General features: G+C 39.6%; 1 long non-coding RNA gene across 3 annotated transcripts in view; it reads left to right on the forward strand.

The window, feature by feature from the left end:
• LOC111769296 (uncharacterized) overlaps positions 1-13,099 on the forward strand; it is a 49,030-nt gene extending 35,931 nt beyond the window's left edge. The window contains exons 2-6 of one of the 3 annotated variants that reach the window (XR_011441189.1): positions 1,819-2,166; positions 3,176-3,692; positions 6,120-6,370; positions 12,485-12,570; positions 12,964-13,099. This is a non-coding gene — a long non-coding RNA (uncharacterized lncRNA). Of the gene's footprint in view, positions 1-1,818; positions 2,167-2,946; positions 3,693-6,119; positions 6,757-12,484; positions 12,571-12,963 lie in introns of those variants that run through there. The other 2 variants (XR_011441188.1, XR_002802192.2) reach the window with 2 other exon arrangements.
• The last annotated feature ends 9,939 nt before the right edge of the window (positions 13,100-23,038 follow it).

Below are 23,038 nucleotides of genomic sequence, written 5' to 3' on the forward strand. Positions count from 1 at the left end.
TTGCACTCCTGTGTCTCTGGATCTGACATTGAAAATGAGATACTGGATTTCGTGTCTGAGGCTGATGCCCCCATGGGCTGAGGCTTCGGAGGTCTTAGAACAGACTCTACGTGTACATACAAAGAATGCATTTTGCACGTAGGAGAGTTGTGAATTGCGTGGCCGGAGGGTGAGGACTGGGGTGGGTATCCTCTGAAGATAGTTACCATCCATTCCTTCCTGCCCTGCATGTACAGGCTGCTCCTGACATCACGAGGTAGAGTTTATTACCCTTCTCCTCGAATCTGGTCTGGCTTTGTAGCTTTCTTTGACCAAGAGAATTCAGTGAAAATGAAGCTATCAGTTTCAGACCTAGCCTTTAAGAGGAGTGACAGGTTCTGTTTCCTTTCTGTTGGAAGTCAGCCATCATGTAAAAAGTCTCATGTGAAGACCATTGTTGTGTGAGGTTAGGCACAGCGAGAGGCTGTATGATAGCCTCTTTTTTCTTTTTAAGCAAGAAGTCCTGTAAATTCCCAGCTGTTCCACCCATCCTAAATGATAAAACTATCTTGGATGTTGACTACATGGACCACCAACTAACTCACAAAACACAAAATCCAGATACATCCAGGCTTAGTTGCAGAATCACAAGAAATAATATATACATTGTTGTTTTAAAAAAAAATTTTTTTTAGGAAGATTATCCCTGAGCTAACATCTGCTGCCAATCCTCCTCTTTTTGTTGAGGAAGACTGGCCCTGAGCTAACGTCCGTGCCCATCTTCCTCTACTTTCTATGTGGGACGCCTACCACAGCATGGCTTGCCAAGCGGTGCCATGTCTGCATCCGGGATCCGAACTGGAGAACCCCCGGCCTCCAAAGCAGAATGTGTGAATCTAACCGCAGCGCCACCGGGCCGGCCCCCACATTGTTGTTGTTTTAAGGAATTAAGTTTTGGGTTGGTTTGCTGTGCAGCAATACATAACTGAAAGAGTTACTATGTTAGTAGTAAAAAGAATTTTTTAATTTTAGGATTCGGTTGTCTGCACTTTTAACAGTAAATCTAAAACTTTCGTTTTACATTGTCTAAACAGGGGAAGTTCTAATAAAATATGATTTGGTTAAAGTAAATCCACCTGTTTAGCAAAATGTCACACAGTATACCTGTCTCAATAGAGATTGACTAAACTGTATTAGGCATGTTTTTATTATTTACTTAGTTTTTTTCTGCCTTCAACTATTTTTTTTCATTTTATTTGCCTGAGATTTTATATTATGATTTTACCTCTTAACACCATGAAGTATCATGATATAATTAATAGCACATTAAAAAATAAATTTAGCTCTTGAAGATAGAATAAGTCAGGAAAGAAGATTTTGCCCTCTCTAGACCCAATAATCTTGACTGTTAATGTTCAGATGGGGTTTGCTTGGTCCAAATCTGTAGAGAGAAAAATAGATCAACGAGAGAATGGCTGGATGGGTAGATGAGTGGATAGATGGGCAGATGGATAGATAGATAGGCAACTATAATTTGATGGAAAGCAGACAGATAAGGCCATGTTAACTTGAGACTTTGTTGCATAAAAGGCAAAAAAACACATTGACAATGATCAAACCTAAAGTCTGAAATAAGCACTTGTTACCAATACCCATACACCATGAATTTCAAATGCCACAAAGTGAATTCTACCATCAGTCTTCAAGTTCTTTTTTACTTATTCTTAACTAGTATGGCCAAGAAAATAGTTCTCGTTCAGTCTCTAGCTGTATGTTATTTATTGCTGTGAACAAATTCATCAAAATTTAGCAGGTTAATATACTTCTTATCTCGTGCAGGTTCTGAAGTTCCCGTATCCTAGAGCCACCTAGCTGAGCGATTCTGGCCCAGGGTCTCGGCAGTCAAGCTGTCTCCCAGCTCTGCAGTCATCTCATCTGGCTTGACCAGGACTGAAGGGTCAGCTTTCGAGCTCTCTCAAGTGTGATGAGCAGGCCTCAATCGCCTCAGACGACCATCTAGTATCGCCATCCTTAACATAAAGGAGGCTACGTTTGTATCATCACAATTGCGCGATTGAACTATAGGGGAAGAGAAATGTCTTTTGGTTTCTGAATGCTTCCTCTTGATGTTTCTATTGCCCTTAAAAGAAATTTCAGTGATGGTCCGGATGACTGGAGGCCACAGTGGTGAGTGGTTGTGTGACGGTAGTTAGAAAAGTTAGGGAAGTGTGTCAAGGGTAATAGGGACCAGGGAGGCCTCAGCAACAGCTCTACATACGGTCCACAGGCAACCAAGTCTCCACTTTTTTTTTTTTTTTTTTTGAGGAAGATTAGCCCTGAGCTAACAACTGCCAGTCCTCCTCTTTTTGCTGAGGAAGACTGGCCCTGAGCTAACATCCATGCCCATCTTCCTCTACTTTATATGTGGGATGCCTACCACAGCATGGCCTGCCAAGCGGTGCCATGTCCACACCCAGGATCTGAACCGGCAAACCCCAGGCCGCTGAGAAGCGGAGTGTGTGAACTTAACCGCTGGGCCACTGGGCCGGCCCCCAGGTCTCCACATTTTGAATTGTGTGCACTGAGAATATGCTGTGTGACAATTTTTGCAGAAAGATAGAGTGAATTCTTATGTTATTGATGATGAAACAATATGTGCAAAATGTAAATGAATTTCTTTTTAGCAAAACTATCATTTAAAATTATGGCAAGAGGCATTCTTTATTTTTTACTTTTTGGCATGGTATTGATCTGAATATGGTCAATGACCATTGTTTTACGGGAAACATACTCGTAATTAGAGCTGCATGGAAAATTTTCACATCATCAGTGAAATTGTTTTTGCTGAAACTTTTCATTTTTTTGCCCAAGGCTTTTTTGTTAATTTAGTCATACATAAAAATAGTTTTTCTGTAAGAACAACTTTCCATATTCTCTATTCTAAAATTATAATCTATTTTTCCCCAGGAAGGAGTATAGTAAGCTTGTATTTGAACTGGAAAGAAAATCAGTGAATATAGACGTTATTGCAGTCAATTCACATTTGATTGTTCAAGATTTCTGCGTGGGGAAACAAACCGGGTCATTCAGGGGGCCTTTCAGCTCTCCGTAAGAGAAAGCTCAATTAAACATGACCAACAATAAGGACAATTAAATCAAGAATTATAACAAGAAGCCCTATTATCTGCTGTTCCAGAGTTATTGAATTCAACCCCTCTGAGAGGCTCTGGGCTTTCCTGTGATGGTGACAAGATTGTCCATGCTGGTCCGAGCATCCTGTCTTTGCACATCAGTGACCCGGGCCGGCAAGAAGAAGGGCATGGCTTCCCCGCAGTGAGTTCTGTGTCAGTGCAGAGGTTCTCTTCAGGGTGAAGAGCCAAGGCTGTTCCTCCGGGAGGATCAGCCCACGGTCCACATCAATTAAGTGAAAGAGCCTACAGATTAGTTACCTGCTTAAATGTGTGTACCAAGTCAACTTGTCTACTTGGCAGTTATCTCTTCTTTATAAAATAGGACACAAGAGAAAACATTTGACTTGTGTTTGGTCAGATTTCCAATAAATAGATAATTTTAACCCAGAATATTTTTAATAATCTCATTAACATACCTCTGCAGTTGACTTCTCTGGATTCAATCTGAATATTACTAGCAATCGACTGTGACTACACTGGGCCAAACTTCAGAGTCTGGAATCATAAAGACCTAAGTTACAGGTAAGTATATGGACACTGGGAGAATCTCTTTCCCTCATTTGTAAAATGTGGGTAATGGTAATACCTACCTCATAAAGTGTATGTGTGTGTGTGTGTATGTGCGTAGTGGGGGCATTAAATGAGATCATGTGTATAAAACTTCAAGTATATCGTCTCTCAGTATAAATCTTCAATGAATATAAATTACACAAGGTTGCTAATGATAATGAACAAGAAGATGATGATGATTCCATGTTATATCTCCTGCTCTGAACCAGTAGTTAACTATGTGACAATGAACCATAGATCTGTAATCATAAATTAACATGAGACAATCACATATTTAGCATGTTTCATTCATTTCCTTCTTTTTCACTGCCATGTACTGAGTATTTATTGTTCTCTAGCCACTGTGCAAAGCTCTCTTCTTACCTTATTTCTTTTAATCTCCAATTACTATTTGTCTACAGAAGAAGAAATAGGTTCTGAAAGGTTACATAACTTGTCCAGATCACAGGTGGGTGTGGCGGGCAGGTACTCGGGCACAGGGCCACTTTCTTCTGGCATCTGCTTTCCTCCACTGCAGGATTCTGCTTCTCTTTTATGATACTTTATGAAAAGTTTTTACTAAGCCTGTCTATATAATTAGGTTTTAAAGTCTGAAGGCTGCCCTTGGGTGTAGATGCTCCAGAGGTTTGTTCCCATTTTCCCCTCTTCTCTGCTACCCTTCCTTCTTCACACTTTCTCTAAGGATGGCTTGCTCCATATGCTTGTAAAGTGCTCTCAGGAGAACTGCTGCAGACTCTTAACAAGTTTTCTTGTACAAATACTGGCATTTGAAGTAATTTCTTGATTTTTTTCCCAATTAAAATGCATTGTGTTTACTGAATTTCTTCTCTGTTAATAAAATAATTTAGATTTCTTGTAGCCTATGCATATTGACTAGCTGAACAGATAGATATGAAATTTTTCACAGAAGTAAGGTAGCCTCTGCCCCTCCTACTGCAATCTTGAATTTTGAGTGGATGGTGTAAATATTCTTAATTCAAGTTATGGGCTCCATCACATCCTAAAACTAAAACTCGTATGTTGAAACCCCAACCCTCAGTGCCTCAGAATGTGACTGTATTTGGAAATAGGGCCTCTAAAGAGGTGATTAAGTTAGAATGAGGCTGTTAGGATGGGCCCTAATCTGAGCTGACTGGTGGTGATGTAAGAAGAGGAAATTTGGACACACAAAGGAACACCAGAGAAAAGACCGTGAGGACATAGGGAGAAGGCAGCTGCCAAGCCAAGGAGAGAGGCCCCAGGAGAAACCAAACCTGTGAGAAAATGAATTTCTGTTCCTTCAGCATTCCAGTCTATGGTATTTTGTTGTGGCATACCCAGCAAACTAAAAGAGCTTATTTATTTATTTACTCAACAAATATTTACCACAAAAGTCCACTCTACTCCAGATATGTTCCTAGCATCTGGTGATGTAATGCTGAATAAAGCAGGGCATCCTGGCAACCATGGAATGTGTGTGGAATGTTAGGGCCTTGGGGGAGAAGAGCAGAGTATAGGAAAAGCTTCAGAGCTTGAGAGCTTTCTTTTCTTTTTTTCGTTGAGGAAAATTTACTCTGAGCTAACACCTTGCTAATCTTCATCTATTTTGTATGTGGATCACCACCAAAGTGTGGCTTGACGAGTGGTGTCGGTCCATGCCCAGGATCCAAAATTGTGAACCTGGGCTGCCAAAGCAGAGTGTGCTGGACTTAACCACTATGCCACAGGGCCTGCCCTGAGCTGGTTTTTCTTATTGATGTTGTTGGAGAGTATGATAAAATCATGATCATGGTACTGTATCATGAAAATAATTTCCAAGTGAATTTTTGAAAAAAGATAAATATTTTTTCATTCATAAAAAAATATGAAATTGTATTTATGACAACTTAGATCTCGTTGATGTCACTCATTTGTTTGTAATTATCTCTATATTGTAGCGACTGAGTTCTTTGGTACTGAGTAGCTGTATGTTAAGCATGGCTCACAGAAATAGATAATGCCTTGTGCTCCCCTATGCTCCTGACACCTAGTTTATGCATCACTTCTGATTTACATGGATGTTGAAATGCCTCATGGGAAAGTGGCACATGGAGACTGATAAGCTGAATAGATTGAGATATGAGAACGGAGACAGATGGCAAGATTGTGAGTTTTCAGAGAGAACTCTACCTTGGAAGTTGTGAAGTGTGGCATGATGGGGCAGCTTCAGCGACAGGGCCTGAGGCTCCTGGTACTGTCCGGCTGCCTTGACCTAGACTTTCTGGAAGCATTGTATGCTGTGGGCGTAAAGTGCTGTGTGACATTCTCAAAGAGCCACGACCCTGAAGTCTGTATTCATTTGAGACTCTGCTACACAGAAGCAGGATAAAGATAAAGGAGACATTTCATTGTCCTCTTCAGGTAATGGAGATGACACCAGTGTCTGGGGCAGTTCAGTAGCAGCATGAGCATCAGCCTGAATGGTGCTCCGAATACCTAAGTGGGAAACAGAAGGGGATAGAAGAGTGGACCATGCAGAGTATGGAGCAACTCCGAGTGGAGCTGGCCTGGGTCTTGATGATTCTATGGCTCATCGGGCATATAATCAATGCCCTGCAGATTCTGCTAGAAGAGAGCCTTCTGGAATAGGACTGAAGTTCTGCATTATGAAGGTACAAAATGTGGGACCAATGGCTAACCTGATTTAGTCTGTGTTCACAGGAAGATGAGGTCTGGGGATCAAAGTTCATGGTGCTGAAACTTATCCCCCAAACCTAGGATGAGCTGACCAAATTGGCTAATGAGAATCTTTATTGGGACTCTTCATAATTTGTGGGGCTTGAAGCCAAAATGCAATTCTCATGCTGGGCATTTATTTGCTATAATTTAGTTTCTCAAAAATTGGTTAGTACATGACTTTGTGATTAGCATCACAGCTAATTTTTGTTATGCCTAAGATTTTGTAATTCATAAGAAAAAATTCAGCTTTTATACTTAAATTATATAATTTCCAAATTTTAACTCCTTTTAAGGATTAGTAAAAAAACAAAAAACAAAACTAAGAGTAAAGACTATGATATTCTTAGTTCCTTCACTGAATATCTGAATGACTTAATTTTCTCAATCGTTTTCCCCAGTTGTACAAACAAAAATCTAAACAAGCGAGGAATAATGGTGAATATAGTCAGATGACAATTCTTTTATAGATCAAGTTCACTGCTAGGAAATGTACATAATCGAGTAGCATTATGCAAATATAAAACACACGATGTTATTATTTGATCCAACAGAATTTATGAGAATTCTTATCTGGCTCTTTTTGGGGAGGGTTACCCATTTGGGTTTTAGGCAGATTGTTTCTGAATGCAATTGCTTGCTTTCTTTCTATACAAGTGTTTTTTGTTTTTTTATCTTTTATATAGTCTAAATTAAAAGCTGAAAAGAATCATTTTTACAGTATCATTACTTTTTTTAGGTGAACAGCTCGAGTCACTATAGGTTTATGAGACTCTTGTGAATGCCAAGTATTGATTCCAGCTACAACATCTTATCCATCCATTTCAGAGAGGAGGTTGAATCGGTCAGTTACCTTTCACCTCTCCTGCCAATGCACATAAACATAAAAGTCATCTTTTTTTTTTAATCTATCCTGTTTACCTAAATCAAGTTAAATCAAATAAATTTAAAATCATTTTCTCTCATTTGCTCTGTGTTTTATGAAACCCTGAATCTCTGCTAGCAGCTATTTCTATACCCACCCAAAACATACCTAGTTACGAATAGAAGGAACTTTGTGATGTTAAAATATTTAAAAGGATATTTGAAGGTTGCTCATTTAAGAGTATTGCACTGATGGTGGGTAGTGAATAGACAAATGGATGGGATCACATTTAAACGTGCAAAGTAAAAAATTGCATACACTTAGTTGATAGATGTCAGTACTTAGGACAGACATAAACATTCACATTTCTAATAACTTAAAAGAACATGTGATTAAATCTTATTATGTTGGGAAAACTTTCATAAAGTCAATATATGTAGTGCTTCTATTAAGATTATATAATAAATTTGGTTCTGTCATGGCTTAAATTGCTGTAGTCATTCATTAATTATGTACATTTTAGAATATTCTCAGAGCTTAAGTAGGGAAGCATGACGATGCTTGCTATGTCTGTTAGTAAATATCCCTTTAAGGATCATTAAGATTCTTAAAATGATATGAGCAGATACCTATTGTCTATTAAGAGCTTGGAGCAGTGATCTTCAGACTTTTATTTCCTCTATAAAATTTCAGCCCAACCCATTAAAATTTTGCTTCATGGGATCTGAGATGGGTGACGAAATAACAGTATGTGTGTGTGTCGGGAGGTGAGGGGTGTTGGTGGTGGTAGGGAGGGAAGAAAGGAATACGTTTATATTAAGCAATATATAAATAATAGTGTTAAATGCTCCCTTTGGTTAAAAATAAAACCCTTTGTATCCCACCAGTACCCCATCTAAACACGCCAGCGTCTAAACCCAGCAGTTGTGAAAGAGCTAGAGGTGTGTCAGCTGTTTTTTCAGAGAACTTTGTCAGCACAGATGTGTCTGACTGCACTCTGCTGGTGAGCAGCTGGGACTGAAGTTGCCCCAGTGTTTGAGGAAGGAAGCACGAGGCCGGCGGCTCTGCCCTCCCCAGGAAGAGGACAGAGCCGACACCTCACATGGAGACCTTGGGCCATTTGTTGCCCTCTGGCACTGTAGAACCCACTGCTGACAGTTGTAAAAATTGCGTCAGTCATGACATTTTCTTCTGGCACATCATGATACAGGCTTCAGGAACACTGAGATGTTTTTCCCCCCAAATAAACCATATTATCAATTGATTTGCCTAAGGTCTTTCATCTATTTATTTATTTATTTGGTGAGGAAGACTGACCCTGAAGTAACACCTGTTGCTAGTCCTGCTCTTTTTGCTTGAGGAAGATTGTAAGCAAGCTGACGTCTGTTCCCATCTTCCTCTATTTTTGTATGTGGGACACTGCCACAGCATGGCTTCATGAGTGGTGCAGGTCCACACCTGGGATCTGACCCCCTGAACCCAGGCTGCCAAAGTGGAGTGCACTGAACTTAACCTCTATGCCACCAGGCCGGCCCTTGCCTAATGTCTTTTAAATGTAATAATCAATGAGGTAATAACAACTGAGGATTATAGGAAACATATAAAAACAATTATCTGATGAAAACCACATTCTTGCTTAGTATATTTTGACCAATTATGTTTTTCTTGAAAATAGTTAGAAGGTTCTTATTCATTAAGTGGAATTAAAAGTTTATATTTGATGATTAAAAAACCAGATAGTAAGTGCAATAGGAAGACATCATAAATCCCAATCCAGGTTCTTGTTCCCAGAGATATTTGACAGACAATAAAATGCGGACCGTCTGTAAAAAGGGTGATGTGGCTGGCTGACTGCTTCCATAGATCATGTTCTCGTCTCCAAGAAAAACTGCCTTATGATATTTTCTTCCTAGCAAAAGACATTTAGACGTTCAGGTCTAGTCTTTGCTGTGTACGCGCTGTGTTAGAAATGCAGGATCAACTTCGGGTTGGGTTCCTTGGGGAGTGTTCTGCCATCCTGCAAAGATCTCTACCAATGAATTTGATCTTGACAAGTGAAATCAATGACGTATAAATAATAGACATAAATGAAAATAAATTACTTTTCAGAATTAGGATATTCTAGTAAGATCATAGGACATCAAATGTGCACAATAGTAACGTTTTCTTGCTCTGAGGTCTTCTTTTCAGCTTAAGGAAAGCAGATTCCAATCTTATGGATCATACGACCACAGATAAATAAATGAGAAAATATTCTTTGTTACTAGAAGATTTCTAACCATTAAAAGCTATTATAATATTATCTTCTTAAAGATGTTTTTAATTTTATCTTATTTTACTTTCATAGTGTCAAATTTCTCTTTTTTTTGTTAGTCACTTCCTATGTCACTTTTTCTTAGTCTTTACTTAAAAGTTTCTTTCTTTGGTTACCCGTTGTTTTTGAATCACGTTTAAGGACTTGTGGATTTTTATAAGACAGTGAGATTTATAAATACCTAGTTCTATGCAGCTTAATCAGGCACCAGCCCATACAAGATGCTCATACAAGGAACTTCAGATCTGCAATGCAAAAAGAACTTCTTTGAATAAGGATGGCTTTGAAAGACACATTTATTTTTCCTTCATCTGATGAATCTGGGGGATACTGAGCAAAGAGAGATAAAGAGAAACCAAGCCTGGTTTCAGACTAAACCAAAGTCTGTGTATGAGCATTGTGTTTTCAAATCTGAGCTCTACTCCTGAGTTGCCATGAAATTCCAGTCATAAACTACACTTAAGTGATACATACATGGTCTCCTAAAGAGAAATTATAAATGACTGAGAGTCTTATAATTTTCTCTTCATGCTTATCTAGATATTAAGAGATTGATAAGTTTTCAGGGAATGTATCACTTCTTTATCATAATGATGAAGTACGCATAATATTAAGTAAACTTAATATATATCAGAATGTCATCTGTATCAGACTTAATAAAACATTAGATCGCTTTCATCTGGGACCATTAAATCAGATTCCAAAATTCATCTAAGTACCGCTGAGTTAGACGCATGAAAGAAGGCAGAGTGGCCGAGGTTCAGATAGAGACTTTCAATACACAGGCAATCAACAAGTAAATGCAAAGAGAAGTGTTTACAAAATGAGATATGTGTTAATATGGGGATTCTGCAGGTTGCCATGATGGAGAATTACATAAGAGATGTTATCACTTGATCATGTCTCTGAGGAGGTGATGTTTAGGCTGAGATGAAGGATAAGATTGACCCAATCATGGCCTAACCATGTGGGCAAAGACTCCGAGCCAGGAAAGGGCATGGAGTGTTGGGGGATCTGAACAGAGGCCTGAACTACTGAAGAACAATGAACGGTAAAGGATGCTAAAAATGTGAGAAGGTAGACAATGCAGAGAACTAAGGACCATGGCAAGGTGCTTGTCCTCCTTGCCCTACATGGTTTGATTTCCCAGAAGGGGCCATGTTTTCCACCACCAAGCTTCTTTATCTATGCTATTCTTTCCTAGCCACCTCTTACCCCTAATGACCCCTAATTTCTTCCTCCTCAAAGCATTCCTTCTTTTTCCTTTAAAACTAAATTTATGCTTGGACTTTGTATTCTAGTAACCCCCCTTTTTTTTGTCTCAGTTGTGGCATTTATCGTACTGTATTGGCAATTGCCTATTTGTCCGATCCATAGGCTGTGGCTTCTTTGGGCACGGGCTATTTAATTTTAGCATTTCTCTCTCCAGTGCCTCGCACAATGGACAGCACATCACAAGTGCCTGGCAAATATTTGTAGAACAAATGTGTTCATTTCCTAGTGTCAGCTCTGCCTCAATGCATTTCATTCAATGCTAAGCTTGCTCAGCTCTTGAAATGTCAATCATCCCCAAAGCCAGGCAGCAGCGTTAGGAATGGTGATTGCTCTCCTAAGTGCCTTCACTTCCAGCTGGGATCCTGGACCTGGCACTGAAGCCGAGCTACAAGTGACCTAATTAGTCCTATGGTTATTTCCAAAAAAATTTGAGAATAATCATGAACTGGAATGGCCAAAAACTGGGACATGCAGGGTTTGATGAAAGCTGAAATGTTTAGAGTGCCAGATGCAAGTGTTTTAGGCAGCATCCATAGTTTCTAAAACAAAGTAGTTTGCATTTTAATTGTTTTCTGAAACTTTTATCAACAAAATATGTTCATCGACTAATCCGATCTTTGTACCAGATTAGAAATTAACAGTGTCTTGGCCACAGAAATAAGATACAGAATCTCTCTTTCTGGCCCTGCTATCAAGAATTTCTGACAGAATTCAGCCAGGTGCTGTGTGTCTCTTTCCAGAGTGCAATTTGGGGCTAAGTAACGGTGAGCTGCCCTGAGATCTCATGCTTCCCATCAATGTCAGGGAGAGGATGCTAAGAAGGCAGCCCTCCCAGAGGAATCAGCGGTTAATGGAACTTTGACAGGCTTTTAATGCTCTTTTCTAAAGGCTCATCTCTTGCCTCATAGTCACAGTTTGTTGGTGAATTTGATGGCTGATATCACAGATAAGTGTAACTAACACCCTGTTGGTATCTTATTTACTTCATGGAAAAAGCCAGGAACAAGACATTCTTGAAATAAGACTACATTCATGGAGTGGCTGATGACTTTAAAGTTTAGCACCACATATGTAAGATAATGAGTAACTGCTACTAAGAAACTGTACTCAAATCCTTTGAACTCTCCTGCAGATGGCTAAGACACAAGGTCATGTAAAAATTTATTTTGGGAGCTGACGTGATTCTGGAGCACTGAAGTGGCCATTGAAACTCAAAATATTTATTTACTTGGATGGAACATAGAGGTCTGTGTACAAATATACAACTGAATAAGATCTATTACATACCTACTTTCATAGATTGTATAATATGTGCTTCTGTCAATGGATAATAAATTGTGCCCAGTTTTGAGGACAATAGCACCAAGATACAGCTTGAGAGTCCAAATGGATAAAAAGTTACTGAGCAATCTTAGAACCAAAAAATAAAGACGACATATGCTGATATTAAAAAATAGCTGACATTTGAAGAAAGCCAGGTCCTTCTTTTGATTACTTATATAAAAGAGGAAAGCAAATAGTTGCACCCTCTGATGGGAACTTTTAGTTTTTTAAACATTAGGTCTCTAATCCTTTGCTTTGGGCCTGTTTGTGTAGATGCTCACATCGTCATCCCAGAATTGGCCAATACCAGATGAACAGGATGAAGAAAGAGCCTAGAAGATTAAATAGAAATGTCCAGGGTAATCCATCTTTAAAGTCATTCATTTGTAACTTCTGCATGCCTTACATCAGTTCTTCTCTGTCACAGATTAAACATTCCAGTAGAGTCCTAAAGATTCATTCTGCTTCAGTGAAAATGCCAGTCATTCTGTGAAACTATTCTCTGATTATAATATATGGGAAGCTAAGCATTGCATGTATAAGTTTGCTGTACACATTAACTGATCATTTAATTATTGTATGTTGATCTTCAAGATTACAGTTTAAATGTATCTATGGAAAGGTCTGGAATCACTTCAGCCAGAAGATGAGTGCATATTTTAGATGAACACCTCCACTTTTCTTTACTCCAGCACATGCCTACTCTATAAAAACTTTTTTCCCCTTTTATTTTTTTAAAATTTCTTTTCTAGGAGAAGATTAAGGCTTGGTGTGGCTTGAAGCACATACATTTTCAGGAGCTCCATAGAAGAAAGTGAATACAGCATTACAAAATAAAAAGCATGAATGAATATTTGCTTAGAAATAAAACAAAATTATAGCAAACTATGAATTTTAAAATGTTGAAAAATACCATGAGTATCACATAATCTAGAAAAATACCAGAATTGTTATTTAACTTCCATTTAACACTTTGATCCTATTAATTATCACGTCTCTTTAGTCTCCTTGAATCTAGAACCCTTCCTCAGTCTATCTTTGTCTTTCCAGCCTCATCATTTTTGAAAAGTCCAGGCCAATTGTTTGGTAAACCCTCAACCTTGCTCGTCTGACAATTTCTTTTAAATGATTAAAACACCTCCTGATGGGCGACATTCCTGAGGTCTCATGGCTTGTAAAAGGCTTCGTTTTATTCCACTCCCTTGTTATTGCCACAATTTTTGTAGCCCTGAATGAGAGAGCTGAGCAGAGCGTCCAGCACAGAACTTCATACACAATGTTACTCAGTAAATAGTCGTCCTCTCCATTCCCAGCTTCCTTCTGCATGCTGCTACATTTCCTTCTCAGTTCTAAATTTTGTTCAGCTTGGCTACTTGCTGTGTCACTCCAGGGAAATTATTGTTGCTGAAGCAAGCTTTTGATGCCCTCTGAAAGTGTGAATTCAAAAATATTGTTCTCATTCTTGAATTCTTTGCCAACTGGAAGACTTCAATGTGTTGTCAGGCCTTTGATGCCACAAAAACACGCCCTGTCTGTATCCTCTGGCCTCTTACCTGGTTTTGGCACTTCTCCCAGCCCTTTTCTGTGAGTGTCTCACAGGCTTCTCTCCTTAGCTGCACTCTCTTTCCCCCATTTTCTTGCGACACGCTCTGTTACAGACTGAATGCTTGCGTCTCCCCACCCCCCAAATTCATATGTTGAACCCCAGCTCCAGTGTGATGGTATTAGGAAGTAGGGCCTTTGGAAGGTACTTATTAGGATTAGATGAGATCCTGTAGGTGGAGCCCCTGCCATGGGGTTAGCGCCCTTTTAAGAAAGGAAAGAGCCACCAGAGCCTCCTTTCTCAGCCCTGTGAGGGTACAGTGAGAAGATGGCTTCTGCAAGTCAGGACAAGGACCCTCACCCAGATCCGGATCTGTCAGCACCTTGATTTCGGACTTCTCAACCTCCAGAACTGTGAGAAATAAATGTCTGTCATTCACATCACCCAGTCTATGCTATTTGCTATAGCAGCCTGATCTAAGATCACCTCTATGATATTTTCAATTGTTATTAATTTTCATTTTATTAACCCTGTGCCATTTAATTCAAAATATAGAACTAGAGATTTTAGTCTTCTCTGTACTTGCTTTTTCTCTGCTTATTCTGGTCTTTTAAGTACTGACTACATTCTGTGCATCCTCCTGGCCAGCAGTGTGGGAATCTTATTTTATTTTCCATGCATATTCCCCACATGATGTCCTCTTGTTAATTATCTCATATCAACATTCCTTTCACTTTCTCCACAACCTAAGTTCCCATCCAAATATTCGTACTGCCAGGTTCCCAACGTGGAGACATTCTTCCTCAACCCATTTCATGCATTTCAGCCCACGTGAATCTGTTGACATCTGCTTTTAACTCAAACTGCAAGCTTTTGGTTGAGAATACACCTTAGGAAAGGGTAAATAGGCCCTCCAGGGACAATCATTACTCCGCTAAGATATGCCAAAGATTTGTTGGATTAGACTTGCCGCTCATCTGCTACTCCCCTGCTTATGTCCTTACCTTTTTCTGAACTCACCCACTTACGTATCAAAGCCTTAGTTATTTATATACTATCTTGTCCCAAAAATATATAAAAGAAATTTAAAATTTTACAGTAAAAGAGAAAATAACTCAATAACATAAATTGGAAATAGGCATGATGGGAAAAAATGTGAAACAACAAAGGCAGGAACATAAAATGAAACCTACAATGAAGCTAATACAAAAAGTCATAAAGCAAACCACCTCGTAACCTAAGTGAAATATTCTTGGTGATTATAGTCATTTCTGTTTACGACAGCTTAAACGGTCTTTAGAGTTCTCTTTGGAGGGGTATTCTCTTGATAGATTCCATTTGTTCATACTGCAAGTATGGCAAGTGTGGCACACACAGGCTGGCTGCTCTTACTTCCCCCGTGACTCATGCAACTATTTCCTTGTTGACCATGTGGGTGAAGGAGGACGAACTCGTTGAGAGGAAATTCCTGAGATGCATGTGCCATCTGCTGGGCACAGAGTGGGTGCTTAGTTAACAGGTGTAGCGAGATGACATACTATAATACTCCGGATGCACTTTTCTTTCCCTGTGCAATCAGAGACACACATTTGTAGGAGAATAAAGTTATTATGGCAGGAATGGGAAGAGAAAGAGCCAGTCAATATTTTGTTTCAGAATTCCAAAATAGGTTTTGAAAGCCACATCAGTACAATCATTTTGAAAGTCAAGGCTTTTGATTTTCTAAAATAGTATTTGATTAGAGGAAAAAAAATATCCTTGAAGATAAAAAAGTCAAGTTCTCTGATAGATTGGAATTAAGCATAGAATAAGACCAAGATCACACTGACCGCAGGGAGAGTAGGCGAGCATCAGCCTGGGAGGGAGCAAGAAGAATCATGGGGTCAGTAGGGTGGGCAGTAAAGGGGCTGAACTGAGTGACTCCGCGGATAGACAAAGTCGGCACCGAGGTTTCTCTACACTGTTTTTCTCAGTGTCGGGAACTGGAGACATCTGTAGACTGTCCAATGTCATGGCAGCTAGCACTGCGTCATGCCTGTTCTGCAGAGCCATGATAGCTGTTCTGCTTGAGTCTAGTGACAGCCATCATTAACAGCCAACTGCACGTTGTTGCTTATGGATTGTTCATCAGAAGTGTCTGTCTGAATTTTAAGAATTGCTGAGCAGCATTCAAATCACCCTATATGGACATCTCATTTTGAATGGCTCAAGAAATATATAAATCTACAAAACAGAAAATGCTGTGTTTGTTTTAGAGAGAGGAGTAAAGGAAAGCCACCGGGGTCTGTGGGAATGAATTGTGCTGAAAGATCGGCTGTGTGTGTAGCCCTCGTTCAAAGAGAGAGAAAGAGAAAGAGAATCTCTTTTGGATGAGTCCACTCTTCCACTTGCTTTGAAGACTAATACAAAGTAGTTTCTATGATACCTGCCCATAATTTACATAAAAAATATTAGGCTATGTTGAGGATTCGTTGCTTAGATAAACACTGGGGAAGGTGTCTCCCTCTGTGGATCTTCCATCCTTGTGCGGACAGCCCACACTGAACCAATAGTCACTCTGATAAACATACAGTTCACACGCTTGTGAGTGCTCAAGAAGAAAGTTCTGTTGTCCTCAGAAAGAGTATGTTAAAGAGGTAGCTTAGAATGGGAGGCTCAGGGAATAGTTTCCCTTATGCCAAGACCTGAAACAGGCGTAGAGTTAGTTGGGAATAGGGGCATGGAGGGGACAAGGGTGGCGCTGGGGAAGGGAGGAGTGTTCCAAGCAGAAGAGAAGGCCTGGGCAAGTTCTCACAGTAGAGAAAAGTATTGACTCTGAGGTTCTGGAAGAAAGTCAGAGCATCCAGAGCAAGGAGGTAAAGAGGAAGTGGTGGTGAGTCCTGAACACTTGTCACGGCCAGGCGATCAAGACCTTGCATGCCAGGTTAAGGACTTTGGTCTTTATCCAAAAAGTGGTGTGAAGCTGTGGTGGGTTTTAAACACCAGGATGACACCATCAAATCTCCATTTTGAAAATATCATTCTGTATCTTACAATTTATGGAAAACAAATTGGTGAGAGAGGCCAGAAAGGATGGAGGGAGATGAACGGGGAGGCTGGAGAAAGATTCTTGGTGAGAGATGATGATAGCTTAGCCTAAAGATGCCATCATGAAGGCAGACTGAAAGGTACTGAGGGAGTCAATAATGGATGAAAATGATTGTGGGGCCAGAAGTGACTTGTAGCTTTATGACATAAACAATCGGACATATGGTGACATCAGTAACTACAGGAAGCAACATTGGAAGATAGCTATGTTCAAGGTGTGGGAGAGATCTTAAGTGAGTTGTTCAACACATCATCTTAAGACACTTTTTAGATACCCAAAACATAGATATTTGGACATATGGGTCTAGAGCCCAGAGGAGAGGTCTGGAATGAAGTCACAGCCCAGATAGAAAGTGAAGCAGGACAAAGATGTGTTTCTGTGGGGAAAGAGTGAAGAGTGCAGAATGAGGAGGCCAGAGCCTCAGGAATTCTAACGTTAACTATAAACCCTGTCGGTTTTGAGGACATAGAGCAGGTAACATGAAATGCCACCCTTCATGGATGCTTTATGGCTTACAAGTCCTTAACAAATTCTTTCCTATGCACTTGAAACTAATATTTCTTTTATATTATTACCCAAACTTTTATTTTCTAACATTGTTTGTTGTCTATTGTATACCATTCTTCCCTTGATAGTCATTTATTTATGTGAAGTAAGGGAGTATACCTATATCTACATATCTTTAATTCTTTTCCATGGAATAGTGCTTAAGACTTTTTTAAATCTTCCAAATATGAACTTTTAATTTCCTTTTAGCACCTAGCCTTTTATTCCTCTCTTATGCCAACATCCTGCAGCAATGCTTTCTGTTTCCATGGATACAAGAAGGCAACTCCTCTTGCCAAAGCCCATCAGAGGTGCTGCCATCTCTGGTCCCACCCTCCTGCTGCTTGTCCTTCACTGAGGCCCAGGTGCTGGGGGCCATTTGGGACGCATGTCTTTCAAAGCAGATTCTGCCAGGGCCATCACTTCTTGCCACAGAAGCTGCTTGCATCTGGGGTTGTTGCATACTTTGCTTTCTCAATATCAAAGTAAAGAAGTTTTGCTTGTGCTTTTACTGCAGCCTTTTTGCCCTGAGACTCAAGTGAGAACATAAGGAGTTGGGCCAGATGAGGTCTGGCTGGCCACCACTGGTGCTTTATTTGGAATTACAGAATTATCGCCCCCACACCCCCAACTGGCCAGCTACTCACCTTGCAGGGTGTTGTATAAACTGAATTCACGTTCCTGGAATGACTTCTTTCCAGGGAACTTCTCAGACGCTTAGGTAACTGGACTCCAGGAAAACTTTCTTACACGTTTTCTAAAAATGGCAGCATCCTAGGATTATTCAGGTGATGATTCAGCTAAGTCAGCAGTTAATTCAGTTATTTGAGATTTATTTCTGTTTCTCTTTACTTTTCTACAATTATCCAGTGTTTAGGAATTCAGTTGATTGGGGTTTCTCCCCTCAACTGAGCATGATTAAAAATACTCGCTTACGTATTCCTCACCACGAAAGACAACCATTTTTTCCAGTATGGGATTTTCCCATAGATGCTATATTACAGAATTTATAATTTTTATCACGTCTAATTCTATTTCTTCTCCAGCCCAGCCCTAGTATCATGAGGTGAGTGTATATCCTTGTGTTTTTATTAATTTTAAAATAGGAAACCTAACAAATGCAACAGGTAAGTGATTCCAAGTGTGGCTCAGAGAGTAGAACACTCATGCAAACAGGTCTCAGTATCACGGGGTATTGCCCAGTGCTCTCCCTGTTTGCACACCCAGTGAGTGAGTAATAACACTTGCAAAGCTGGAAGGCTGCTGTAGCTCTGAACAAGTGTTATTTCCTGTCTTCTCAAGAGTGTTAAAATTCTTAAAGTTGCCTCAGGGGCTGCAAGAGAACAAAAGGCAAAGCATCTGGGGACCCAGATCCGCCCCAGCTCCACCTGAAGCAGCTCTCCTCCTCCTGTTTGGAATGGAGCTCCAGTAAGATCCTTGCCCCACCTCTCTTGCTCCCTGCCTTCCTTTCTCAGTGGCTCCTTCCATGCCTCCCTGTGTCTCTCCTTCCATTTCTCCCTCCCTCCCTTTCTTCTTTAATTTCTTCTGTTCGCTCTCTTTCCTCTTGTCCTTGCTCTCCTTTTCTTCTCTGATTTCTTCCTTCTCTTCTTTTTCTGAATTTGGAAAAGGAAAGTAAAATAATAAAATATTAAATACCAATCGCTCCTATTCTTACCATTTACAATAGTCGATCTTTTACGTTATTTCACATTTGTTTTCAAAAACAGTAAATCCTTATGGATAAAGTCAGAAACCCCTTTGCTATCATGCCCTCTGCTCGCCCCAGCACAGGCTCACTCACACAGAAGAAACCATTATTTGTGAGTTGGCATAAACTTTGTGTGCTCTTTTCGCTGTTGCAAAAGAAAAAATGTATGCAGTCTGCTAAAAAATATTTAACAGGTCAAAAATCATCCAATGAAAAGTGAGTCTTCTTTCCATGCCTCACTTACAGTCCTTTTCCCTTAATAACTTTGTATCTTTTCAGAAGTGCCCTGTGCACTTATAAACACATGTAAGTGTATGCTCATCTTTTCAGTGAACAGACTCACATGCAAATCCTTAGGAACCTGCTTTTACACCTATTACAGCTCAGAGATCTTTCTACATCACATATATAGACATATAACATTGTTTCAAGGAACTTCTTAGTTTCTATTGTACTGCTGTTATGTAATTTATTTACTATTTCCCCACTGGCAAACATTTAGCTTGTTTCTGCTCTTCACCTGTTATTTGCAATGCGCAATCGATAACTGTCTTTTTTATTGTTCTCTGAGGAATAAAGTTCTAACAGTGGAATTTCTAGCTAATATGTTTGAGCATGTTTAGTGTCGATAGGTATAGTGGCTATGCCCTCCAAAAAGTCACACTAACTTACACATCTCACACACAGAAATACACACACATATGAATGCGTGTTTTTCCTCTCCAACATTGTAAATGACCAAACTGTTAAAATAAGATTCCATTTGAGGGCCCAGCCCAGTGGCCTAGTGGTTAAGTTCAGTGCACTCTGCTTCAGCAGCCCAGGTCTGGTTCCTGGACACAGACCTACAACACTCATCAGCAGCCATGCTGTGGCAGCAACCCACATACAAAATAGAGGAAGATTGGCACAGATGTTAGCTCAGGGCCAACCTTCCTCAAGCAAAAAGAGGAAGACTGGCAACAGATGTTAGCTCAGGGTGAATCTTCCTCAACACAAAAAAAAAAAGAAAGAAAGAAAAGAAAAATTTCATTTGAAAAAAGAGCATTTATTCTAAAACATGGAAAACAACTGGCCCAATAAAAAAAGTCAATAAATTAGAAACAGCAGACTGGGGCCCAGGCAGACATTTCCCCGAGTTAGCAGTACCATCTTCAGCAAGTTACTTAAACTGTCAGAGTTTCATTTTTTCCTACATAAAGGATTTTTTTCTTTTTTGTTATTAACATACAGAAAAATTCATGGACCTTAACTATAATCTTCACTAAGTTTTGACAAGTGCATTGACCATGTAACTGCCACATCATTTGAGAGAGAGAATATTTTCATCATCCCAGAAACTTTCCTCATGGCCTTTTTCTGAGTTCCACCCACCTGCAACCTCTAGCTTGATTTCTATCCCCATAGACTAGCTTGCTTTAAAAAGACAAAATCATACAAATGAAATCAAACAATATTTACTAGTTTACATATGGCTTCTTAAACTCAGCTTAAGGTGTTTGATATTCATATATGTTGTGTGATCAGTAGTTTGTTCCTTTTCTTTACTGAGTAGTGCTTCATAAATGCGCCATAATTTGTTAATTCATTCTCCTGAAATAAGAGATGTTTGATTTGTTTCCAGTTGGGTATATTATGAATAAAACTGATGCAAACCTTCTTGCTCAGTTTCTTTATTTGGGAAGCACACACACTCATTTCTCTTGGATATATATCTAGGAGTGGAATTGCTGGGTCATGGGGTAGGTGGAGGTCCAAATCTCTAAGGAACTGTCAAACACTTTGTAAAAGTGGTTGTACGTTGTAGACTCCCACCAACAATGGATGAGAATTCAAGGTGACCTACATTCCAGAAACATTTTGTATTTTCAATAGCTTAAAAATGTAGCCAACCTAGTAGATATGAAATGGTATCTAATTGTTTTTAATTTACATTTTCTTGATTATTAATGATGCTGAACACATCTTCATGTGCTTGTTAGTCATTCATACATCTTGCGATGTTTCTCGTAAAATCTTTTGCCCGCTTTTAAATGGGATTGTTTATCTTTCTATTTTTGGCTATAGGGGTTTCTTCCGTGTTCTGGACGGGTCGTCTGTCACCCACATGTATTGTGAATGTGTTCCTCTCGGTCTGTGGCTCCCCTACTTATTTTTAATTGTATCTTTTGATGAGTAGAAGGTTTCATCTTGGATATGTCCAATTTACCACTTTTTATTTATGTGGTAACCACTTTTGTGTCCTAAGAAATCATTACCTACCCAAGTTGTAAAGACATTCTTCACTATTTTTTTTCTTAGAAGATTTATAGTTTTTTTAACTTTTATGTTAGGTCAGTGATCCATTTTAAATTAATATTTAGGTTCGGTGTGAGATAGTAATTGAAAAATTTTTTTCTATAGTGTTATCCAGCTATTCAACTATTTTTTTATGTGTTTGTGGAAAAGACTTTCCTCTCCCTATTGACTTCCTTTGGTGCCTTTGTGAAAAATCAATTGAACATATACCTGTGGACTCATTTCTGTGCTCTCTCTTTCTGATTGACCCATTTATCCTTATAGCATTACCACATTGTCTTGATTACTATAGCTTAAAATAAACTTTGAAATCTGGTAGCGTAGGTTCTCCATCTTTTTTTTCTTCTCTTTTTACTTTTTTTCTTTTTGAGAAAGATTATCCCTGAGCTAACATCTGCTGCCAATCCTCCTCTTTTTTCCTTTTTTTTTTTTTTTGCTGAGGAAGACTGGTCCTGAGCTAACATCTGTGCCCATCTTCCTCTACTTTATATGTGGGATGCCTACCACAGCACGGCTTGCCGAGCTGTGCCATGTCCGCACCCAGGATCTGAACCAGTGAACCCTGGGCCACCGAAGCAGGATGTGTGAACATAACTGCTGTGCCACCAGGCCGGCCCTCTTTTTTTACTTGTTCATTTAGGTGAGGAAGATTGCCCTGAACTAACATCTGTGCCAATATTTCTCTGTTTTTTGTATGTGGGATGCTGCCACAAATGGCTTGATGAGCAGTGCATAGGTCTGCACCCAGGATCTGAACTGGTGAGCCCTCAGCCACTGAAGCAGAGCACACAGACTTGCAAACTTATCCACTACACCACAGAGCCAGCCCCCATCCCTCTTGTTTTGAACTGGATTTTTTTTTAAACTCAGTTATTTCAAGGATTGAATGAGATAAGCTAAATAATTTTCTCTTTCATAAAACATTATACAAATGAGAGATGTCGTCAGAGTTAAGTGAAAGGCAGTGTAGAATAGTTAAGAGCATGAACTTGCATCCTGTATCTTCTGCTTGCTAACTGAAGATGCCTTAACTTTGAGGATGTTTCATCTATGTGTCTTTGTGTCAGCATGTGTTAGGGATAATAATTGCATCTATCTCATAAGGCAGTTTAAAAGATTAAATTAATTTAATAGATGCTAAGCACTTAGAAAAATCCTGGCACAGTGTAAGTGCTAAACAGATATTCTCTATTGTATTACTTATCTATTGAGCATACCAACTGACCCCAAAACTTAGTCCCTTAAATCAACACCCATTTATATCTCACAGTTTCTGTGGGTCAGGCTTCCCAGCACTTCTTAGCTTGGTCATCTGCCTCTCTCACAAGGCTGCAATGTCAGCTAAGGCTGAGGTCTCATGTAAGGGCGTGACTAGGAAAGGATCCACTTCCAATGTCACTTGTGTGGTTGTTGACAGGAGTCAGCTCCTCATGGGTTGTTGGACTGAGGCTGCCCTTGGTTCCTTGCCACATGTGCCTCTCGAATACAGCATCCTGCTTCATCAAAGTGTGCAAACCAAGGAGACACTACAGAGAGAGAGGCTGCTAGCAAGCTGGAAGTCACATGTTGTAACCTAATCATGGAAGTGACATCCCACTGCCTTTGTTGCATTCCATTGTTTGAAATCAAGTCACTGGGTCCAAC

This window comes from Equus caballus, chromosome 1, assembly GCF_041296265.1.
Source record: "Equus caballus isolate H_3958 breed thoroughbred chromosome 1, TB-T2T, whole genome shotgun sequence".
Lineage (NCBI taxonomy): Eukaryota > Metazoa > Chordata > Mammalia > Perissodactyla > Equidae > Equus > Equus caballus.